The following is a 23175-nucleotide window of genomic DNA, read 5'->3' on the forward strand; positions in this document are numbered from 1 at the left end:
TTGCGCTGTAAACAGAAGGCGTGGCAACTTGGAAAGGGATGGAACCATGGTCAAATGTAGACGAGCGCGCTGTGTACGTTTTGTTTTTGCAAGGTCTTCACACCGCGTACTGCCTTTGTTTTTAGAATTTTCGGAAAGTAAAGGGCCCGGTCCGCGCGGAAAGGGTCTTTGAGTGCGCCATTTAGACCTTCTTTGACTGAGTGTGCATAGTAACATAGAGAGGGAGGAACATTCAAGCATATGAAGGACTCCTCATACATACGGACACCCGCACGCATTCAAAATAGCTCACAGGCAGGGATAATAAAGTGGTTCGTTTACTGTTGTTCCCGCAACCGTTATCCGGTGCTGTGGCAACTTTGCGCACCAGGCCGCCCACATTAATGGCATCTGCTGACTCTGAGAAGTATAAAAAATCACGGAATTGAAAATACAAAATTCAGTATTTCTGGAGACGCTAGGTGTATACGGCATCAAAGCAGTGCTTTGATCTCGCGCGGGCGCCACGGAAACGCCTGCAGCCGCCGGCAAACGCGCCGGCGCAATGAAGCCTGGCTCAACTGTGGCGTCATTCGCAGCGTAAGGCAGCGGCGGCGCCGCGCGGAGCTCCTGAGTTTTAAACTGAAACTGGTGTATAGGTTTTCTGAAATGTTTCGAACCCAGAGGGGTTGCTTTTAAGCCATATAATATGACTTTTTTAGCAATCGTGGAAGTCTTATCGATTGGAGAGGGCAGGACAAGAAATCTTCTTGCCTTCAGCAAGTTTGGAAACCTAATAATGCATTACGAGCCACATAGTACGGCTCAGAAGTACACCCCCTAGGCTCTAAACTTTTGACAAAGGCTGTACCACACCGTAAAGGAAGGGAGGAAGGTGGGAGTGAAAGAAGAGAAGGAGATAGAGGTGCCGTAGTGCAGGGATACAATCCATAGCGCTATAATGGCTTTCACCTCTTCGCAATCTTGTTGTCGAAAGTGCCCTCTAGAATTTTTTGAAGGATAACGGACAGTGCCGTACGGAATGGCTAAACTTGGATTGATCTGGCCCAAGCATGTATATTTGCTTACGTGATCTAGAAAATACCACTACCCAACCGAAACAAAACTACAGAACTGTGTCAAAAATACGACAAAATATCCTGTAGTTCTGTCGTAACCATCAGACTTTTCTGTAGTTCTGTAGTATTTTTCTGTAGTTCTGTAGTGTTTCTGTAGTATATTTTTGTTGTCTCTAGTTCTGTAGCACTTTTCTGTTGTAACTAGAGAAATTTCTGATGTTACGACAGAATTTTCTGTTGTCACAACAGGTTTCCCGTCAAAAACCGCACAGAAATTCTGTCGTAACATCAGAAAATTTTCTGTACTTTTTTCCGACTGGATAATCTTTCGACGAAAGTTGATACCCAATATAATCATCCTGAATGCGATTGATGGTGAAAAATAAAGCTGACCCGTTGACATAAAAAAGAGCGTGCCCACTATCCAGTACGTGACTAATAGATTGACTAAACTTACTTTGTATCGGTCCTGTTACTGGTTCAACAATGTAAACACGCTGTGATATCTTTAAAGTGGCACTTCTAACGCTCTCGAAGAGATATTTCTTGTCCCGAGTGCCAAATGCTACCTTCTGTAGCTTCATCTGTTCTCTGTATAAAGTCGTAGCAAAATATATGTCGTTTCCATAGCTGTCTTATTAAACCGACCTACTTTTACCGCTATAGCAGATGCAGGCTTCAGCAGTGCAATTATCACCGACATTTCGGTCCCGCGATCATAAGCCCATCTTGCGGCCGTATATGGCTCTGCGCTAACTTTTGAAATAAAATTAGATGAGCTATGACAACTAGACAAAGTCATTCCCCTTACGATATAGTTAAAGACAATTTATGTCTAAAAGGCTGAAAAACGCTACAAACGACCTGCTGCGGAAACATAGCACTTAAATGTCTTTGCGGAATTGTCATAAATGTAGATGGTATATCCTTTAATTTGCAGATGGATGAGGACCTAACTATACCGCGCACTTTGAAAGCTGATTCTATAGAGGAGGCAAACTATATAAATGTGCTTTTTCACATACAGAGAAGAATGCCCTGCGGAAGTTTCAAGAAACGTGCTGCTCGAGAAGATGCTCATCCTCGCTTAAAATGGTTTTCATTAAGAAAAGCAATCATTTTAAGATCCTAACACAGACACAGAATATTGCACCTAGATATGTGGGTGATACCTCCAAGAATGACATCAAAAAGCCAGAGCTGAATTGTCTCCAATTGTTTACTCAGCGGATTAGATCTAGCTTATTGATGGCGCCTTACTCCGCACCGCTACACAATGCGATCACTAACAGTGAGCCCAATAATTCAAAAAACATAAAATGCAGATAACGCTAAGCATAGCGGTATATCTTTGCCACACTTGCCATCTCATTGTTATTGTACATTAAACAGTGAAACTTGAGCACGGGGGTATTAGAAATTGTTGACATTATTTCGAGTGCAAAACTAGACTGGAAGTTTCAAGCTGCCGTGCTGTGCCTTACTAATAGAGACGTTTAGTTTTGAAATATATCTTTTTATTTGCATAGCCATTGCGGCATGCAGCGTTTTTTCTTTGCTGGAGGGGAATCCACTTCTGGTTGCCTTTGTGACCATGTCCTAAACAGCTCCTTACATTTCGGCTCGTACATTTGGATCCGGGGTCCAGGGCAGTTCTTGCTGTAGACCGTTAAACATTCATAAGGACCGTGTTTGTCAACCGTGCCTTCAGTCTGGAGAAGCTGACAACCTGTAACAAGTAATGTGGCACGTGAAAGCTTCGTTTTCTGTGGACTTCAATTTATACATTAGTTCGCAGTATTTGTTGTTTGATGTCAAATCCAACTGTTTTAGAAGAACAGGAACATGCAAAGGTGCTAAGTGCTTCAATGAGTAATATTGGTACTTCAAACAGCTGTTCAGAAAAGTACAAAATATTTTTCCTTACAAAATAGGCTTATGAACTGAGACCTAAAGCCTGGGGTGACTCTAGAAAGTTCAGTTGAAATATAGTAATTTTGAGCAGTTACGACAAAATAGTCCTACGGACGGGTACTTGAGAAATATTAGAGAGCTTAATACAGCGCTACATAATTACAAAAACACCTGCTGTTACGCAAAAACTCTCAATCTATAAAATATTTTCTACCACTTGTCACGATTTTGTAATGTTTGACTTGGTTGATGTGATATTTTGTCATCGTTGCTTACTGTCGCAGCAAAAAAGGTGCGACACTCATTCCAAACAAAAGAAAGCCTATAAGAGCAATCGCTGCGTTTAAATTATGCTGTTTCTCTGACATAAAAAGTTCGGTGCTTGAACCATACTTTGCGCTTACACTAAGGAATACAGATAGAAACCCACAACAGTTGTACGGTGTTTCAGGGGCCTGTCTTCCAAAGTCATTTGGCAGCAGAAGTAAAAGAAATCCTCCAACATTTGTAGCCTAATATATAAACAATATAAACCTGCCGCATCATTCCCTTATGGTGGGCAAGAACGTATAGCGTTTTGCGTTGCCTTTCTAAACAATGTTTCATTTTGTGTGCGCGGTATGAAGTTAATCTTCAGGAATGAAGTTGTTTAATACCATCTTGATCAAAGTCCTGTAGAGGTCAAGCGTAAGTTTTAGCTGGCCTGCTCAACGGCCAGCCCGATAACACTTGTAATAGCGCTGTGAAGACAGTATAACTTCTCAAAACAGCGTGATATATAAAAACATCAATCCCTTTACCAAGGCAAACTGTTTGGGTGTAGATGGTGAATGTTCCGGCTAAAACTTTATTTTGTCATCATGCAAAAGTTTTAATTTCGTTACCAAAAGATCGCTGACTACCGTGGTTCATCTTTGGCTGGAATGAAGCCTCCTGGCTGACGCTCTTGCCAGATGCTTGCGCACGTGTCAGCTATTCGTGTTTCACCAAGACAACACATTACATTGCAGACCTGCAGCAGCTGCCAAGTTCAGCCGACATGAACTGCTCTGACAACAAGTTATGCCTGATTTGCTGGCTTTGTCGTAAAAAACAATCTCTGAAAGCGTTAGAAGATTCGACGGTGTTTTGCGTGGTATTGAAACGCGTGTCAAAATTTCTGGTTTGATTTCCCCTCAGTCAGAATGCTATAAGGCACGTTGGGAACAGGTATAATTCCCTAGATTATTTTTATTGTTTAATTCCATAAAGTAAATCTAGAACCCTAACGCTGATACTCTGTTTATAGCTCAGCTGATTTTCTTCAAGGCTTTGCAGACGACACACGTTAAAATGACAGTACGGCTTAGTCTCGTTATAATCTGTTATCTATGAGCAAGAAAGCCAATTTTTGTGTTTTTCTTAACTCTCCTGCAGATAATATTAGCTCTATCGAATTTAAATATGTACTGAACGGCACATTTCTACCAGTATGCTCCACTGATGCTCAATCTTGTGATTCAGCGGAAAAAAAAAAGAACTACCATTGCCTTGAATATCGAGGCCGCAAGCACTCAATGCGTTCGAGCTAAAGAAATCATTTGAAGCGCTCAGATTAGCTCCAGTCTAGGCGTTCTCACAAAGTGCTGGATGCTGTCCGCCTCAGATGTGTAATTGTCACAATATAGCTTGCACATAAAGTGCGTACTTGTCATTTAATAAACGGATGTACAAAAACTTTGGTTCCGACGTTAACTTTTTTGCGAGGCTTCTGCGGGCGCTTTGCGCACCCCATGTTTTTTTAGCATATGTGCAGTGCGTTATTTTACCTTTTTATCTCACTAGAGATACGTGTTTGAAATGTTCCAATAGTTCGAAAATGCTTCAAGTCATACAATGCTATTACCTTTACGCGAGCGGCACAGTCACTCCATTTATGTGAACTGTCTGGTCTGGTTTGGTCTGGTTTGTGGGGTTATGAGAGACGCCGTAGTGGAGGACTCCGGAAATTTCCACCACCTGGAGTTCTTTAACGTGTACTGATATCGCACAACACAAGGGCACCCCACTTCTCGCCCCATCGAACAGCAGCCGCCGAGGCCGTGATTCGATCCCGCATAATTGGGAACAGTAGTCGAGCACCGTAACCACTGCGCCACCCCAGAGGGGCCCCTTTTATGTGAACTATTGTAGCCACAAAATATTTGAAGGATGCCATCCAGCTACTTTAGTGGCAAGGTAATAAATGTATTTTCTTGCATATAACGCAAGTTCTTTATAAAAAAAAACTGCCAAAAATGACACCTCATGTTATAATGTTACCCGACGAACTTGTTCAGTGAAATTGAATTCGCGCGCTGCTCCACAGTTTTCGGGTGGCTTTGTGTGTGATGACCAGAAATCGGTTTCACTTCTGTGGCGACAAAAGTATTTGGAGAATGTCAACATATCATTGGGAAATTCACAGTTAAGTTCAGTCGTTCAGTCGTGTCCGACTCTTCGTGACCCTATAAACCATGTCACGCCACGCGTTTCGGTCTCTCACTATCTTCCTAACATCACATAACTTCATCTGCAGCGCCTCGATGATGCCATCTAATCATCGCATTCGCTGCCTACCCATTCTCCGGCGATCCTCAACCTTTACCAACATCAGATCTTTCTCTAGCGACTCCTCTCTTCTGATCAGATGACCAAAGTAGCTGAGCTTTAACTTTAGAATTTGACCCTCCAATGAGCAGTCGGGGTTTATGGTCGACAATATTGACTGATTTGATCTTCTGGCAGTCCAAGGAACTTTCAAGTGTCTCCACCAGCCCCACAATTCAAACGCGTCAATTCTTCGGTGGTCAGCCTTCTTCGCAGTCCAACTCTCGCATCCATACATCACAACTGGAAAGACCATAGCACGAGTTATAAGCATCTTGGTTGGCAGACTAACGTCTTTGCTCTTTACTAGGCGGTCAAGGCTAACCATGGCTCTCTTGCCCAGAAGCAGGCGGCTCCTAATTTTATGGCTGCAGTCTCCTTCCGGGGTAATCTTGGAGCCCAAGAAGAGAAAATCTGTCACAGCTTCCACTTCTTGTCCCTTGATGCTCCAGGACTTCATAGGGCAAGACGCCATGATCTTTGTCTTTTTAATGTTGAGTTTAAGCCCAAACTTCTCACTCTCTTCTTGTACGCGCATCACAAGTCTTTTGAGTTCCGCTTCACTTTCTGCAATTAAAGTGGTATCGTCCACTTATCTAAGGTTGTTGATACGTTTACCAGCAATCTTCACTCCAGCTGAAGACTCGTCCAGACCAGCCTTTCTCATGATGCACTATGTATATAGGTTAAATAGGCAGGGCGACAGTATGTAGCCTTGCCTCACTCCTTTCTCAATCGGAAACCAATCAGTAAGACCCTGTCCAGTTCTGACTGTGGCCTCGTGCCCTTCATACAGGTTTCTGAGGAGACAGTGAGGTGAACTAGAACTCCCATCTCTTGGAGAGCTTGCCACAATCTGCTGTGATCTACACAGTAATTTATGGCACGTGTAAGTTATGCCAGCCAAAGCGCCTACATCTATTGCAGGCTGCCAAGGATACTTTTTATTGTTGCGGGATGTCGCCGCATTACCACAGCTATGAAATACAAAAAACAAAACTGGAACTCCAAAACCCAATTGAGGAGGCTTGTAGTGCTTCACAGGAGCCACGTCAGAAAGCGGATACGCATCGCACGTTGTAGCTAAACCTCTTTTAGTAATACGCAGCTCTGCCAGGGTTGAAAATTCTCCTACAGTGAGTGCGGCTACTCTCGCCGGCGTGAATGAGCTTTAGCAGTAGCGCAGGTATTTCTAGTGCCAAATGCCCGCACGCAGTGTAATACAATTGCTTCCTGCATTAGAAATTAAATGTTTTTCAAGCTAGAAATATTTTGGTGATTATGTTGAACTAATTGTTAATAGGTGCCTAAATGCGCCCATTGTAGCGAATGTCCAAAAGAGAATTAGGCTCAAAACATCAAGCGAAGCAAAGGAGAGCATAAATCATATACTGACGATCATTAAATTACCCCAAAGGACCAATGCACCAACCATTGGGGAAAGATGAGCAGTGCAAGCTATGCTGGGGCTGATTACTTGTGTGGGCTAAAATTACTATAGCCAAATATTTGACAGCTTCCTCTTTATCAAAAACGCATGGAATTGGCGGCACTGGTGGCGAAAATCTAGGCGACGAACAGCTCGGCTAAAAAAGGCGGCGATCGAAAGCCGCAGCTTCGGTGTTTCCAGTCCCCCAAGCAGTTTAGCATATCCTTCGTTGGGTCACATCTCACAAACTTATTCTAGGCCATGAAAGCCAGATTCTAATAGCTGCCTAGAGCACAGATTTATATCAGTTATATGAAAGACCTCTCTATAGAGAGGTCTTTCATATAACATTTATGCTTACGACTGTATGGCAATGAGTATCTGGGCCCAGACCAGAATCTGTGTACTTATGTACATACATGTAAACTAAGCAGAATAAATTATCGCCCATCGTTCCGATATTAGTTGCTCACCTTTGTAGCCGGTCGGCAGGACATAGTGAAGAACAAGGCAAGTTCTTTCTTGGTCGATGTACATTATCTTCTGGAGGATTGGACCAGAATCTGCAAGGCCGTTACATAACAGATATAACATACTTTTTCGATCAGAAAATAAAAATAAATAAATAAATTCCTTTGCAGAAAAGAAAATGCACCGTGTCTGCCACGTTTTCTGCAACACACATGAACCATTAGGTAAGGGAAGGGAGGAATGCGGGAGTGAAAGTGGAAAGAGCGAAAGGGGAGCCGTAGTGGGGCTGAGCAATAATTTAGACCACTTGTAAATCTTTAACGGGACTTACATCGCAAAGCATACGAACGCCTCCCCGTTTCGCATCCATCAAAACGCAGCCGCCAATGTTCGTGTCCGAATCGGGCACTCCTTGATAGTAGTCCGGCATCTTAACTACTGCTGGTAAATGAGGTAATCAAGAAATGCTGCTTCTGTGTTTTTTATGTTATGAAGTTCTGGGGCTTTATAGCAGGTCATGCTTCGCATAGAGGTTTCTCGTTATTAATTTACAATCACCTCACCACAAAAAATCGGGAAACCAAGAAAGTGATTAGAGACAGAGAGGTCACATCACTTGGACTTAAACCATGGTCCGAACGGTTAAAATTAATATTTTCTCTGTCAGTAAAAGGTTTGATAAAGCACTTTGTCACCTGTCCTAGATTTTCTGGCATGTATAGTGGTCAGAATAGTGTATCGGCGCTGTTTATTTAAATGGCCACATTCCAGCGGGAGGAGGAGAAAAACTTTAATGATGAATTCAAGGCACGCAGGCCTTGTGGGTCTCCGCACGACCCCACTCGCGATCTAAACTTCATGCGATGTTGATCCACGACGTATGCGGCCCGACTGACGACGATCTTCTGCCTGGCCGGGTTAGCTGATCTCAGTGAGGTCTCCCAGTCCTCCCAGGATCGGAGAGGCACCGGCCCGGCGGGGGAGGACACGCCGGGCAGGATGAAAGAACATGGGTAAGGGTGACCTTGGGGTGGAGTACACAAAGTGCATATGAAGGCTACCGGCTGAAAGTTAGAAAGTAGAGCTGGAGTCTGCAGTGTTGGTGTCTGAAGGCGACGCCAGATTGACTGTTCTCTGGTTGTGAGGGATAGGTGGGGTAACGGATAGATGAGGCGCTCAGCGCGGGAGTTTGCAGCGAAATAAGCAAACGAGTGCATGCACTCATTCGAGAAATCCTCCACGAGGTCCGCGTGTGCCGGGTTTCTAGACCATCGGGCTAAGGAGTCGGCAGCCTCGTCACCGGGATTTCCCGAGTGCGTAGGCACCCGGATGATCTCAACCCTTCGGGGGAAGTGGGGGGTGGACATGTGCCTTAGGCAGTGCGCCGGAAATGAACCCGGCCCCTGGCAGAATTTAGAATGGCAGTTTTTGAATCACTAAGTAAATAACTGGCATCTGTGTATGCCAGAGCAATAGCTATAGCGGTTTCCTCGGCTTCCTCAGGGGGGGGGGGGGGGGGGGCCTGAAGAAGCTCGCAAGCTAGGGGGGAAATGCGGCGGTTGTGAACAACCGCTGTGGCTCCGTTCTCATTGCAGGTGGCATCCACACTAACTTCATCGGTCTCGTTCCCGTGCCATTTGTGGAGCTCGGCCGCACGCGCCTTCCTGTGGCCTTGGTCATGGTGGGGGTGTATGTTCCGTGGTAATGGTTTAGCATAGACTGAAGTGTAAATGTGGGTAGGGAATGTTATTAGGGATGCATTGTTTACGGGAATAGTGATGCTTAGCTTATTGAGTATGGGTCGTTCGGTAGTTGTAGCGGCCAATCAGAAATATTGTGCTTGTAAGTGGGCCTCTCGAAGTTCATACATTGTGTTATGTACTTCTAGTTCAAGTATTCTCTCGTTGCTAGTGGTCTTCGGTAATTTAAGTGCTGCCTTTGTTGCTTGCCGAATTAAGGAGTATATTTGCTGGCTCGTCCGTGACTGCGTGCAAGCATAGCGATTCTCTTCGAATATATAAGAGATAACGAAAAGAGTAGTCTCAGACAAGACGAGTGGCTCTTTTTGATGAATGCACAGCAGGAAAATCGCGACCACGATAATAATCTTGTGAGGGTCTACAACAGAAATGAGCTTACTAGCAGCTTTGAAAAATGCGGAACCTCACATTCATTTTGCAAGAAGCCAAATTTGACTGCCTTTCGAGCAGCAAAATGTTCCGCAGGAGGTGAGGATGAAGGCGAGAGAAGAAGGACGTAGTTTAGGATTAAGGAGTGAAATGGTGCAAAAAAGAAATGCATACATGTTTCAGCCTCGCAAAATACATTCACATTCACTCTGTCTTTAACTAAACTGATATATTTCAGTTTTGTACGTTGCAAGAGTGCGGCTCGTAGCCCTATTAGATGCTCTTTGTGAGCAGGATGATTTGCAAAATGAGGAAGATGGTAGAAGAAAAAAACGAAGGGCGATAACCTCTGCTAAACTTCGTTACATATGAGAAAGAAAGTTATGGCGAAGGCAGAGAAATGCAGAACTCTAGTGCGAGAACGAAATTCAAAGAGAACTGGTTGGTGAGTGAGGAGGAGCGCTGTGGTAAAAAAAAAATTAGTCAAGGGAATGTGAACTTTCTTATCTAGCGCTGTAATAGACATAGCAAGATTTTGTAAATGTTCCACATTTTCTTAGGTGTACCTTAGATGATTGTCACCCGTTAATAATTAGGGGGGTATTATTAACGATGCGCCCTTAACGGTGCGCACACTCCCAGACACCCTTTGAGTGAGTGGGGGTAGCTGTTCCGGTCGCAAAGGAGATGCCCTCGACCTGCGTGGCAAGCTCAGCCGGAATTCAACTACCTTGTGGTGACAGAAGAGGGTGGTCGTTTGGTGCTCAGCGGTCGCCGGTTCAAACCAGAGAAAGGATCGGAGTCAGAAGTAACAAACAAAACACAATTTATGCACAGCAAGAGACGATACAAAGGAATACACAATATCACTTGAAATACATAGACGAGAGGTTCACAGAATACAAACGCTAAGCATGCAACTACAGTATGATTCAATAACACAGGCTTCACAACAGATCAAACACGAGAGAGTTACATAAACAAACACCAAATTGTTCACCGGGCACTGTTGCAGTCCGACGCCTCAAGAGTCACGATGTGGCCGCCATACGAGACGAGCGCCGCTCCCTTGAAAGTCCGTGGGCTTGCCAGCAGCGGGTGATCCCCGGGAGTCCAGCCGAAACGCTGACGAACTGAATGACTGACTGACTCAACAAGCGACGCGGTCGCTTTAAATAGGGCGCGCCGCGTCTGTTTGTTAACATGAGCCAAAGCTAGCGCGCACACACACATAGCTTCGCTGGTTATAGCTCCCTCTTCTTCTCCCGTCGAGCCGCGCGTCGTCATTGGCCAGGTCCCATAGAACTTTCTCGAAAGGCCTGGCACATTCCAGGCCGATGAACCACCGTCCTCCCCGGGCAACGGGAAAGAGGGTCACGGCAACGCGTACAAAGCTACGCACTCTCCCGCGCGGGGAAGGGGGCTTTTCTCTCCATGCCTTCCACGCGACGCCGTGCGGGCCTCGCGCCGTACCGGCTTGATGAAAATGGGCGCCGATTTCGTGACAACGATGTCAGCCGGGGTTGTTGAATTTATTGCAACGCACTCCAAAGCGCGCTCTGGTTCAAAAACATGGTCTGGTTAGGTGCTCACATTGATGATGATTAAATGTCATGTTCGCGCCATCGGACGCCATGCCAGTAGGAGCAGACTCCCAATATTTCCTATCTTCTTTTATTTTCCATGTGCGCTTTATATTTCAGCCTACCTTTTGGAGCATACATGACGGCATTTTCCACTCTATGACTTCCCGTCTTTTTTGCAGTGAAGACCGTGTCATGGTGCATCCTGTGTTAAACCGAAATAAAGAGAAAAACAGCTTATAAAGTTGTTTCACAAATAAAATACACGGAGGCTTATTTAATTTCAGGTACTCACAGCTGATTTTGTCTGTACGGGTTTGTGGACCACATTCTCACATTGAAGGCTTTCTTGGATATTTGTTCTATCCTCTTCAAAGCGAGGCATTTGGCATCGAGCTCATGAGGATAGTTTTGCCACTTCACGAACCACATTTCTCCAGTTACAAACATCTAGGCAAATGATGGTGTTCAGAATTCTGCGTGCATAGCTAGGATTACACCACTTACAAATAATGAACGTAATATGCCCCACATGTGCAATACATTTGACAACTACGATCATCAGCACGAAACGAAATATGGCAACTGAAATACGACATAAAATGAGAACTGTTTTGGGGGGAAATACAAAAAAAATAAAAATTGCGATACATTTAGGTTCCTCCGTGAAGGTTCTGACAGGAGAACGTCTCACATGCACGTGGACGGTGTTTTTACATTATAGTGTTTATTCTATTCATTGCTGTCCTTTTTATACAGCGAGGCTTAGCACCAGAAAACATTACATGTCGAGTAAGAGTAGTTTGGAACAGTTGAAGGAATCATTTTTTTCATTATTTGCATTAAGTAACTGATTCGACAGCAACTTCTAGATCTTATTTGGCGTCATACGCAATGACATTTTATCGTGGGTCTTTTTACGCTTTATTCCACCTTTTTTTCCAATTTTTCATTTATTCAATTCTTGCACTTAAAATTTTATCAAGTGCACGCCCTACATTTTGTATCACCATCTTACATCATGACCTTTTCATACTGAGTATTCTTACAATTCCTATATCCTTCTACAATTTCTCGTTATATTATTTTATTCAATATAAATAAAAAAATAATTACAATGATTTGACTGCCTCTTTATTGCCAATACAACACCAACCAATCTTCAATTAATGCAGCAATAAACTTCTACGCTGCAATTTTCTACGCAGCACGTGATTTTTTCTTCGACGGTTTGCCGACTCCGAAAGCGGCGTTTCATACAGAACGAGCTGTAGAGGTGTTGCTTAAAATCAACCTTCCGAGTAGATCAATTATTGCTTTTTACCACATTTGCGTGCATCACAAAGGTAAACAAACACACTGATGTAGGCGAGGCAACGCTTTTTTAGGTAAAAGAAAAATGCTCAGGCCTAATGTGCTGTACCAGTGCAAAGGCTATTGAATGAGAAATATATGTTCCATTTGCATGAAAATACAGGCACAGTAACAAACTTTTGAGTGGACAGCTGAGTAGCTGGACCACGCAGTGTGTGAAGGGTGGAATGCCTTGATTAAAAAAAGAAAGGGCTGCCGCAGTGGATGGCTGCGCAATAATTTGGCTTCCTGGGGACTTTTAACTAGTGCTGACATTGCACAGCACAGGCACGCCTTTGCGCTCCTCCTCTATCGAGACGAAGCGGCCGCAGTCGGGTTCAAGCCGCGAAGTTGCCGTTCAGTAGCCAAGAGTTTTAACCACTTAGCCACCGCAGTTGATACACACTTCGAATTCGAGCCTTCAATACGCGATAAACTGAATTTTATTTTTCAGTTCTCTACTTCACACAGCAAAACGCTGCATTACAATTTTGAATAGGATCCCAGGAAGTCAGCGCTGCATTAGATCACCTTATCAGTAGCGAGGCTCAGAGATGGGAAGCTTAATGTACCAAAGAAGGACAACTGGAGATGTTATGAAAGTCAATGATGACCAGTGCACTAGGACGAAAGAATATGCACATCAACTGGATTGAGAAGAAACTAAACGGTCTCCCAACAGTCAAGAGCGGCTAAATCCCACTGTAAAGTGCAAGTTGCCGGGCCTTGGCCGAGGTGAACTTTCTCGGGGATAGCACGTGTTGTCAAGCTTGCTGAAAGGTCTGCTGAGATTCCATGCTGTGGTTGGCTCTTAACGTTTTTTTCTAACGCAACACTAAGTACGTCCCTACTGTCTACAGGGGCTCTCCAATGGTACAGCTGACCCTTAGAAGTCTTCGAACGAACCAATCAGCCCAGTACAGTCTAATGCAGAGCCGTAGTCAAAGCCTCGCGCCCCTTGAATCGAACTGCGACTCCTGGGTGCACGCTCTCACTCGGAGATGTTAGGCGGTAGCTGGCAGCTAACCTAGGCGAGCATCTACAGGACGTAGCTTTGTCTGAAATTAGGCTGTACAGGGGCTGCGAAGTTCAGTCTCTTCTTTCACATGGGATAGTGATGTCAGACTCTGTCGGCCAGAACCTTTGCATTCACATTAACCCTAGGCCACATAAGGACGTTCATAGGGCTTTTCTTCGCTCTTCATTGTTTTCTTAGCCTTACTGTGCCAGTCCATACAACACATGGTTACCGTAAAGCCAAGACGATCGCTACACTGTCAAAAATGCTAAGGGGTCACCAACTTGGACATGGAAAGGATTAGCAGGATAGAGATGTGGCTATCATCTCCAGCGCGTACAACAATCTGCTGTATTTCGATTGTCTGTAGTGAAACCCCGATCGAAACGCACGATAGACGCACGATAGAATTGTCTGTCGTATTTATGTCGCGCGACACATTTTTTTGTCGTGCGACAAAAGTTCTTGTAGTGCATTGAGTCGCGCGACAGAAGGTTCTATCGCGAGTTCAGTCGCGCGACAAAGACACGTCTGGGGGGTTGTGTCGCACGACATACATATACCATGTCCTTTGTCGTGCGACAAAGGCGCCTGTCGCAGGCTTTGTCGCACGACCGACTTTTGTCGCAAGTACTGTCGTGCGACAGAGAGAGTCGGGCCGCGCGACAGAGAGGCGCATGCCTCGACAAATTGTCTGTCGTGGGTTCAGTCGCGCGACAGAGGTGCCTGTCGTCGTTTTGTCGCAGGACGGTATACCATCCTGCGACAGAGTCGTGCCGCTCAGCTGCCTGTCGCGAATTGCAGTCACGCGCCTGCGCGCGACAGAAGTTTTTCATGGGTGCAGTCATGCGACAGATTTTTCGTGTGCGTTCTGCCGCGGTGCGGCAGATTCCTTTCACCTCAACGGGACTGCGCGATATAGCTCAAATTCATCAATAAATTGTCTCAGTTTAAAAACTATATATTAAAAACAAATGGTCCTAAAATTTGTGCGATTAACAATCAACAGTTAAGAGCCAATCGATGACATACTGTTTACAATTGGTAGTGAGATCAGTGAAGTGGTAAGGGAAGGCAGGAGGTAATGACTGAAGATCTGGGTCATAACTATATAGAATGAGAAGGCGGCATTTGACAGGTTTTCTGAGATCATATATGAATGACAATATATACCCCTCAAGACCAGGTGTTCCGCTGTGGGGCAGGAACCCATGGAAGTGGGTAATAAAGAGAGTTACTGGGACCATGTAGTAAGCTGTATAGATAGGAAATCATTAAGCGCAACATTATTCCATAGGAAGGGAGCAGGGAACTTTTGAGAACAAATGCTGATTACTGGCACAATATTTTACACAATTAATAGTCAAACTGATGAATAATCAGGCCTGTATGTGGCTTAATTGTAATGCAAAAGCAAGATAACAGATGCCATAAGTATAATGGATTGTTACAATAAGAGAATTAAGGCAAGTTCTACAGGGTGCAGAAGAAATATCAAGGGCCAGCTGTGATTAAGAAGTGTGCAGGGTCAAGGTGGCATTTGCTTGGCACCTGATGGCATTACCTGGACAAATATGGGAGGTCTTTGTCCTAAAGTAACCATATTCAGGATAACATATATGCAATAACAAAGGTTGTACCTTGGCATATATATATTGCTGTCAAAGATTTCTTTTTGCTTGCATGCTTAATTTGCGAGCTTCTAGATAGCTAGCTAAAGAAAATTAAAGCAGCCTACATGCTTTATGTATGTGCAGTAATGAGCAAAAGTGGTATACACTCAGTTGGTGGGGAAGCTCGATAAATCTACCTTGCAATGACATATTACAATAGCTATCTGGGATAGGGACAATTGTGGCACTGCCCCATTTCATCGACATGCATGTGTCATTTTCTCTGTGCCTGTCGGTGTTGCTAGATGGCTTTTCGATGGAGGTTTCCAGAGCTCCACCACTGGTTAGGTGTTGTATACCACTTTTGCTCATGGCTGTACATCCTAGATTACACAGTAAAAGAGAAAACAGGTCAGTTTGCATGAACTATAGCCTTCCCATTATCAGAGACCCATGTCACCATGGCAATCTATGCTTTTTAAAATGAGAAGCTTAACTATGAAGTAATGAGAAGCATAGAAGTAGGCACAGAAATTATTTATTGGGGTTATTCAGTAACACGCTAAAATGAAAGCATGCACTGCAGCCAAATTGAGGAGTACAAAAATTGAGTAGTACAGTAATACAAACTACAGCCCAATTGCAAAAAAAAGAAAATAGTGTTGAGCATATAATAAGAGCGCTGGGTGATCATATTTCGAGGCAATTGAAGTAACGTGTACAGTAAGGCATGGACAGATTCCTGTACTGGGGTACACTGCTAGATCACATCTTTGTAGACAGATTGTTGATCAGTAGATGACTCTAGTTAACAACAAATGACAGTTCACATAAAACTGCAAAACCAAAGTGATACATACTCAACAATATATACATGTAGCAAAAAGCACAAGAAATTAGCAATAAGTAAAAATTATAAAAAGCACTTATATTTCAAAATAACAAACTAATAAAGAAACAGTACAAAATGTCAATTACATATGAAGATAAATGAGAGAAGGGAATGATAAGAATTTACTGCAGTCAACAATTTGCAAGTCTGGAGAAAAGCTAGGACGTCAACAGAAAATAGACAAGGAAACAAAAGAGAAATAGGTCCTTTAACATGGACACTTCATTGGTACTGCTGGACATAAATGAACAGGTGAGCTGCTCATACCTCTCTGCATGCTTCCAAGTTCAGAGAAAAGTATGCACGATTTGAGAGAAATTCTCCAGCAGGTATGTTACCTCACATTCACAAAAGAAAGAAAAAAAACTGTCTCAATGGCAGTGTTATGTACTTCTTATAAACAGTAAAATGTATGTTTAAGTCACAATTATTGGAGTAATAATATAATATGCTGAAATGGGTGTGGTTTCATCATTACGGCCTCGTTGGTCTGCAACACACTTGATCATTAGATGGCCTATGTCAAATTCCACAAATGCTGCTTTCAGAATCTTCAGCAACACCGAACATCGGAGAGTCGATAATCCATTGCTAAACAGCAAACAGGACAAAACAGCAGCACATTTGCACGAAGCAGTTCATCTGTAAACTGGAATATAGTTTCATATATGCAGCAGAAAATATAAAGAGCTCTAAAAAAAGTTAAATATACATCAGTAAACAAGTACTTTAACCCGAATGATTAATCTTTAACCTAAGGTAATGTTGAACAGCCGTTTGCATTAGGTAGCAAAGCAACACTAATCCCGTCAACTCTCTTAATATGGCCCTCGAAAAAGCAAGCACTTTAAACCACAACGATGTGCTATTGAAACGACCAAAGACCAACACTGAATGCCAGCCTTATTTTGTAACTAAATACTTCAATGCCCTTCCAGACATAAACAATATTCTGCGGAAATACCATCCCATATACTAATGTGTAATGAACACCTGAAGAAAATATTTCCAGAGGCACCAAGGGTAACATACAAACATAACGCAAACCTCAGAGATATTCTAGTACATTCTAAACTCGACAACAAGCATTCAATAAAGGCACACCCTTGCTCTCGACCTAGATGTAAGACATGCAGTCACATACAAAAAGACACATGGTTAAAAGTAATGCAAGTGATTTCACTTTTCACATAAAATCAGGCTTTAACTGCACATCTTCAAACGTTATCTACCTTCTAGAATGCTCCTTCTGTCATAAACAGTACATCGGAGAGACAGGGCAACCAATGAACATAAGGCTTAATGGACATCGAGCAGATACAGGCAAAAACCTCCCGAAAGCAGTTTCCAAGCATTTCAATCGGAAAGACCATCAGTTCGAAGAAATTAAATTATATGATCTCCAGTCAGGCTTTAAACCTGCAAGAGACATAAAATATAGAGAAGACGTTTCGGAGCCCCTACGGGTTCCTTAATCACAGTGAGGCGGACAAGGCGAGGGAATGAAAAAAAAAATTTCCATTCCCTCACCTTTCCGCCTCATTGAGATCAAGGAACCCGTAGAGGTTCCGAAACATCTTTTTTCATGTTGGCTTGGTCAGTGACTGCAATTCCTTTTACTCTAGGAATTTTTAAGCTCTACTTGCCCCTTCAGGCTGCCATAATTACCACGGCACTGAAATCCATCTGGCATTCAATCTATTTTATAATTATTTGCAATATCACAAACATATGAAACATTCTCTATCTGAAGGAACACACACTGGGTGACGACATCATCAGGTGAGAATAGCTGAAGATTTCGATTTGGAGGAGGACGCTTACAAAGGTGCATGTACTTGACATTTTGGAACACTGGCTCACAGATCACCAATTCTTGGCAAACAAGTGCAACCTTTCGGACATCTACAGTGAAGGAACATATGTCTATTACAAGGCAATAAACACCACTCTGCATCTTCAGACAATGAGAGGAAGTTTTCTGTGCTCGAGTGTATTGAGTGCTGTGAATTGTAATGCCATTAATTTCCACTCGTGCATAATGCATCATAGCAGGTACTTGCCCATATTCAGAGACAAACATCTCAGCCACAGTCTCTTCTAGAGGAACTGACCTCAATGAAGCTCCGAGCACATGGGTACCGGTCCCTCTTATGGCACGGGTCTTTATCATTCTATTTTTTCTTTCTAAAAGATGTAATGAGAGCTCCACAAATCTGTTTGTATTCCTCAGCCAAGTCTTCATTATACAACGTTCTGCGACCTGCAGAGGCACACCTTGTGCAGCAGTCACATGCTTCAATAGCTGCCCATTTCCATTCTCAAATAAAAATGTGGAGTTCCCCCATAAAGGCCCCAACATTTCAACACTTTTTGAAAGATGTAACAGCTGATGCACATTGAATGTTGCACTGCTTTGTCCATACAGTACCACTACTCTATTAACAAACAATGAAAGAAGCTGGTCTGCTTCAATTAAATCTACATCACTGACACATGTCTGGATCAGAAGGAAAATGCCTTGGCACAATAAAGAAAAATGATGCAGATACTTGTCAGGAATCAAATCCTTTAAACAAGGAAGAGCATAATATAGCATCCAGTACAGCCATTCGGTCGCCTTCCAATTCTTGCGCTCACCAATTGGCCTAGGCAAGCGGCAGAATATAATTGGAGGCTTAAGTTGCTGAATTCGGCTCTCAAGCTCCTGAATATGTCTACCAATGTAAAAAGGTTTACCAACAGCAGTTAGCCACACCTCAGTCAGCTGCTGTGCAACTCACTCTAGCACACAATGCATATAGTCGGGTGGCAAACTCCACACAAGGTTAAATCATTGGAGGCCCATGAGAGGAGAAGGCCCTTTAACCCCATGCACAGGCTGGCGCTTACTGTGGGCATCCTGCATGTCTTGAACCATGTTGGTGTGGGTGCGTGGCAATGCCGACTGGCTGCCTGGAAGGTACCGAATAGTTCCTGCGAAAGATAAAGCATGAGTATTTTACAATAGTTATATTATGATGAAAAAATAGTGAAAATAACCACAAAGAAATAAAGGCAAATTAGCTTTCATTTTTATATGTCCGTGCTACACTTAAATGCACAGCAACCAGTCCGATTTCCAGCCTTAGCCAGGTTATATTTCGGTAAAAGTTGCTAAATTGAAATATGCACATTCAAACATCCAAATAAATGCACTAACAGCAATTAATAGATGATTTCCTATATGAAGCAACTGCTAAGAATCAATGGGGGAACAAATTCCTTTAAGTCATGTAGTGCCCTAGAGGTGTTTTGTAAAGTACACACAGTGGGATATCAGAACAGGAACTGTGAGCAGCCAGTGTCTGTGAGGGTTTAATTTGATGAAGCTGTACCATATGTAGCACATGCGACTTTTCAGTAACCTTGGACATGAAAATAAAAACACTATGGGCAAAACTGATATTGCAGTAACAGCAATGTCATACAGCACCGTATCGGGGTTCAAAATGCTATACTTATACAATTAAATGTCAACAGTGAACATTAGGTACCAGTATGGGATAAATGTAGTTACTGTTGACAAAGGCCTATCTACTTCATCCCATTCCTGGATTGCCATGCTGGTCAGTGCCAGCATTTCTTTGCATGACGAAATAAGGTAGGACATCCAAAAGCCATGACATGAATGATGGTGTGTTTATTAGAGCATCCATTCACACTTCCAGGCTACTAAGAAAGTTTATCAGATGACGCATGCCATACAACCAAATGCAGGCTCATAACACTACCAATATAGGTGGTGAAGAGAACAGTACAAAACCAGGTGCCATGGTGTCAAACAGTGTGTCCGTAGTAACAGAAATGACTGCCAATGAATTTATTGCAGGTGTCCAACTTCCATGCATTATACCTGTCACATTTATACACTGTACTAATAAAAAAATCTTGTCCATATGTGCATCGGACAAAATAATGAAGTCAGCAGGTTGTCTACTTTCACAGGATTTTGCAAATAAATTACAATGCAAAGTGAACATCATGCAAAATGGCTTACCATCAACAGCTGTTCCTTTGTGAAGGCACCAGGAGCACCCGAATTATCCATTAAATTGCTTCATATTCAGCAGCGTTGCTCTGGCAGGCGAGTCGACGCAGCAGCATGCCACAGCCACCCTAGACTGCACAGTTTCGTTGCCATGCCTCCACACTATGGTGCCAATTTCGTTGAATGCCTTCACAAATGCTTTCATAAATAAATATTGAGGAGGATGAGTTTTGGCAAACCACAGTGCTCCTACAATTACATTCTGGAAGCGAGCATTAAATGGCAGTTCATTAATAAGTAGCTGAACTGGCCACACGCTTGCTTTACTTGATTTGAACACTGGTGATCCATCGGTATTTATGGTGACTGTCATGTCACTCCACTTCGCTTTTACTCTGTTTCTTATGCTCCGGTAAAGCCGCCCGTCTGTAATGTCTGCAAACATTCCAGGTGCAGTTGAGGCCATCCCTTTCAAGCGTTCGAATAGTGCCATGAAGCAGTTTGACACAGCATTGTAGGTTTGTTCCTTCAGGTCGAAAATAAGAAAGAAACTGCCTTTCGCTGTCAGCCACCGCACCGTTCTCGTAACACTGCAGCGCTTGCATGTGAATGTGTCAGTTCGTTCTTTTCTACTTTTTCTGCCAAAGTACTCGAAGCAATCCCACAGCTTCCGAAACATGTGCGTGGAGTCGGGCACAACATCACACCCACAAAGAGTGTTGATCAGCTTCAAGAGCCCTTCGACCTGTGCCCAGGAGAGACCCGCATGCACGATGTAGGTCAAAACAAGAAGAATGGCCTGTGCTTTATTGATGGAGAGGTTCGGCAAGGATTCACTTGAACATTTTTCGAAGTATTCTTTCAATTCCTCATCACGCTTGCTGAATGATGCTGACGCGTCTTCGCACGGACGGCTGTCTTTGTTTCCCGTGTCATGCTTAACGAATGACGATTCGTATCCGGGATGCCCGTCTTCGCTGTCTTCGCCTACCTCAGAAAACGTCCTCGTCTCATGTTCGTTCGCCTCGCCTTGGCAGTCGAAATAATCTTCGTCGTGCTCACTGAAAGATGCTGACTCGCCGCCGTTCGGAGGGCCGTCGTCGCCATCCTCGCCGTCTGGCGCAGACTCGTCTCCGCTCGAAAGGCCGTCGTCGCCATCCTCGCCGTGTGGCGCAGACTCGTCTCCGCTCGAAGGGCCGTCGTCGCCATCCTCGCCATGTGGTGCCGACTCGTCTCCGCTCGAAGGGCCGTCATCGCCATCCTCGCCGTGTGGCGCAGACTCGTCTCCGCTCGGAGGACCGTGTTCGCCACCCTCACTCAGCGAGGTTAACTCGTGAACGTTTGCAGGGCTGTTCGAACTTCTGCTAGAGTGAGCAACGTCCGGCTCGTCGTCTCCTGACACACTACCACTCAGATCGCTAGCTTCAGCTCGCTTTAGCTCTTGGTACCGCAGCGTCTGCCTGGGTACATCTTCCAGCTGCCCAGGCTCCAGGTAGCGGCGGTAACGTTTAGCTCGAGGAGGACTCATCACAGTACCTACTCCATCAATGAACCCGATGACTTCAGAAAACGCAACGTTAAAATATATTGTGCACGAGATTCCCAGCACCTCAGGCTCCGCTCGGAACAAAGAGGAAAAAGCTGGGAAGTAGAAATCAGTAGAGGCGCGAGCAGAGAAAGGAAGGTATTGGATTGGATTGGATTGAAAAACATTTATTGTCAGCAATGAGCGATTTGTGGGCGCTTCAAGTCCGGCTTCAAGTCCGTCCTTTAGGTAACTCTTTCGCATACAAAATCCTGTTTTATTCGCATTGGAAATAAAGCTGGCTTACGGAAAGCTCCCACTATAAATTTTATGATAGATAATACCCCGATTCCTCGGGCACAAACCGTTCGCATTCTTGGTCTTCTTCATTCCTCTGGGACTGGCACCCCGTGGCTGAGAGTCATATCCGTAAGACCGCTCACGCTACTCTAGGTCTGATTCGTCGCATAGCTATGCGATCTGGCGGCGCGCGTGCTCACACGGCCCGCCAGCTTGTTCGCTCTGTCCTCCAGCCGCGTATAATCTACCAGGCACAGTTTTAACGTCTCACCCGCAGACAGTGGGACTCCCTTGAGGCCATCAATCGTGAGGCTATGCGTGCAATAACATATCTTCCCCGCCTAACACCCATACTATAGAGGCACTATACCCATACCAGTACTTCAGGAGTACGCCCAGCTAAATACGCTCACTGAACTCGTTGATCAGCGGATGGCAAACAGAGCTCGCAAACAGTCTTTACAGCTACACCATTTAAAGACACTACCTCGATCCATGGTCGTACTGCGAGCTCACAGACAATCGCCCCACTGCTCCCGTCGGTATCATCCGCACATCTGCCTGAAGGGTGCATATTATATACCGATGCATCACATACTGCAGAGCGAGGAGTTACTTCTGTGTACAGTCCCTCTCATCCGCATCTCACCACTCACGTGACATATACCGCGGATACGTGCACTCGTCTGGCACTGGAACTTCAAGCCATTTACAATGCCATACATTCCCTTCCGCCAGTTCCTACATTCAATGCAGTTCATCTTTACACAGACTCTCTCACTGCCCTTAAACAGCTTAAGGGCGTTCGACGCACATTCCAATAACACAGTCCATATACACTTGCTCTGTTCAAACCCAGGTGAAAATATTCTGCTGGTTTCCTGCTGGGATCCTGCTGGTTCCAGCAGTGCTGGTTTATTAGCACATTCCCAGCAGCTGCTGGAACCAGCAGCTGCTGGGACCAGTAGCTGCTGGGACCAGCGGGTATTGGAACCATTGGCTGCTAGGTTTCAACCGAGGGCTGCATATAGTCAGAATTTGGTGGATTGGTTCTCCGGGGGCTTGTCAGCCTACGAGAATTTGGTGCAGTGACTGCCTTGGACTGCACAAAGAAAATAAAGGCAACAGCAAAGGTTTCAGTCATGACTCATAGTTTAATTTTATTTTCCATGCCCATATACATTCTGCAATCTGCATGGACCCATTTACCCTTCGAGACTGTGGTACTGCAG

General features: G+C 44.2%; 1 pseudogene; it reads right to left on the bottom strand.

The window, feature by feature from the left end:
- Positions 1-17685: 17685 nt before the first annotated feature.
- LOC146188605 (uncharacterized) lies at positions 17686-19060 on the bottom strand (annotated as a pseudogene).
- Between the last annotated feature and the right edge of the window lie 4115 nt (positions 19061-23175).

This window comes from Amblyomma maculatum, chromosome 5 (genome assembly GCF_055883805.1).
Source record: "Amblyomma maculatum isolate TAMU_Amacu chromosome 5, ASM5588380v1, whole genome shotgun sequence".
Taxonomy (NCBI): domain Eukaryota; kingdom Metazoa; phylum Arthropoda; class Arachnida; order Ixodida; family Ixodidae; genus Amblyomma; species Amblyomma maculatum.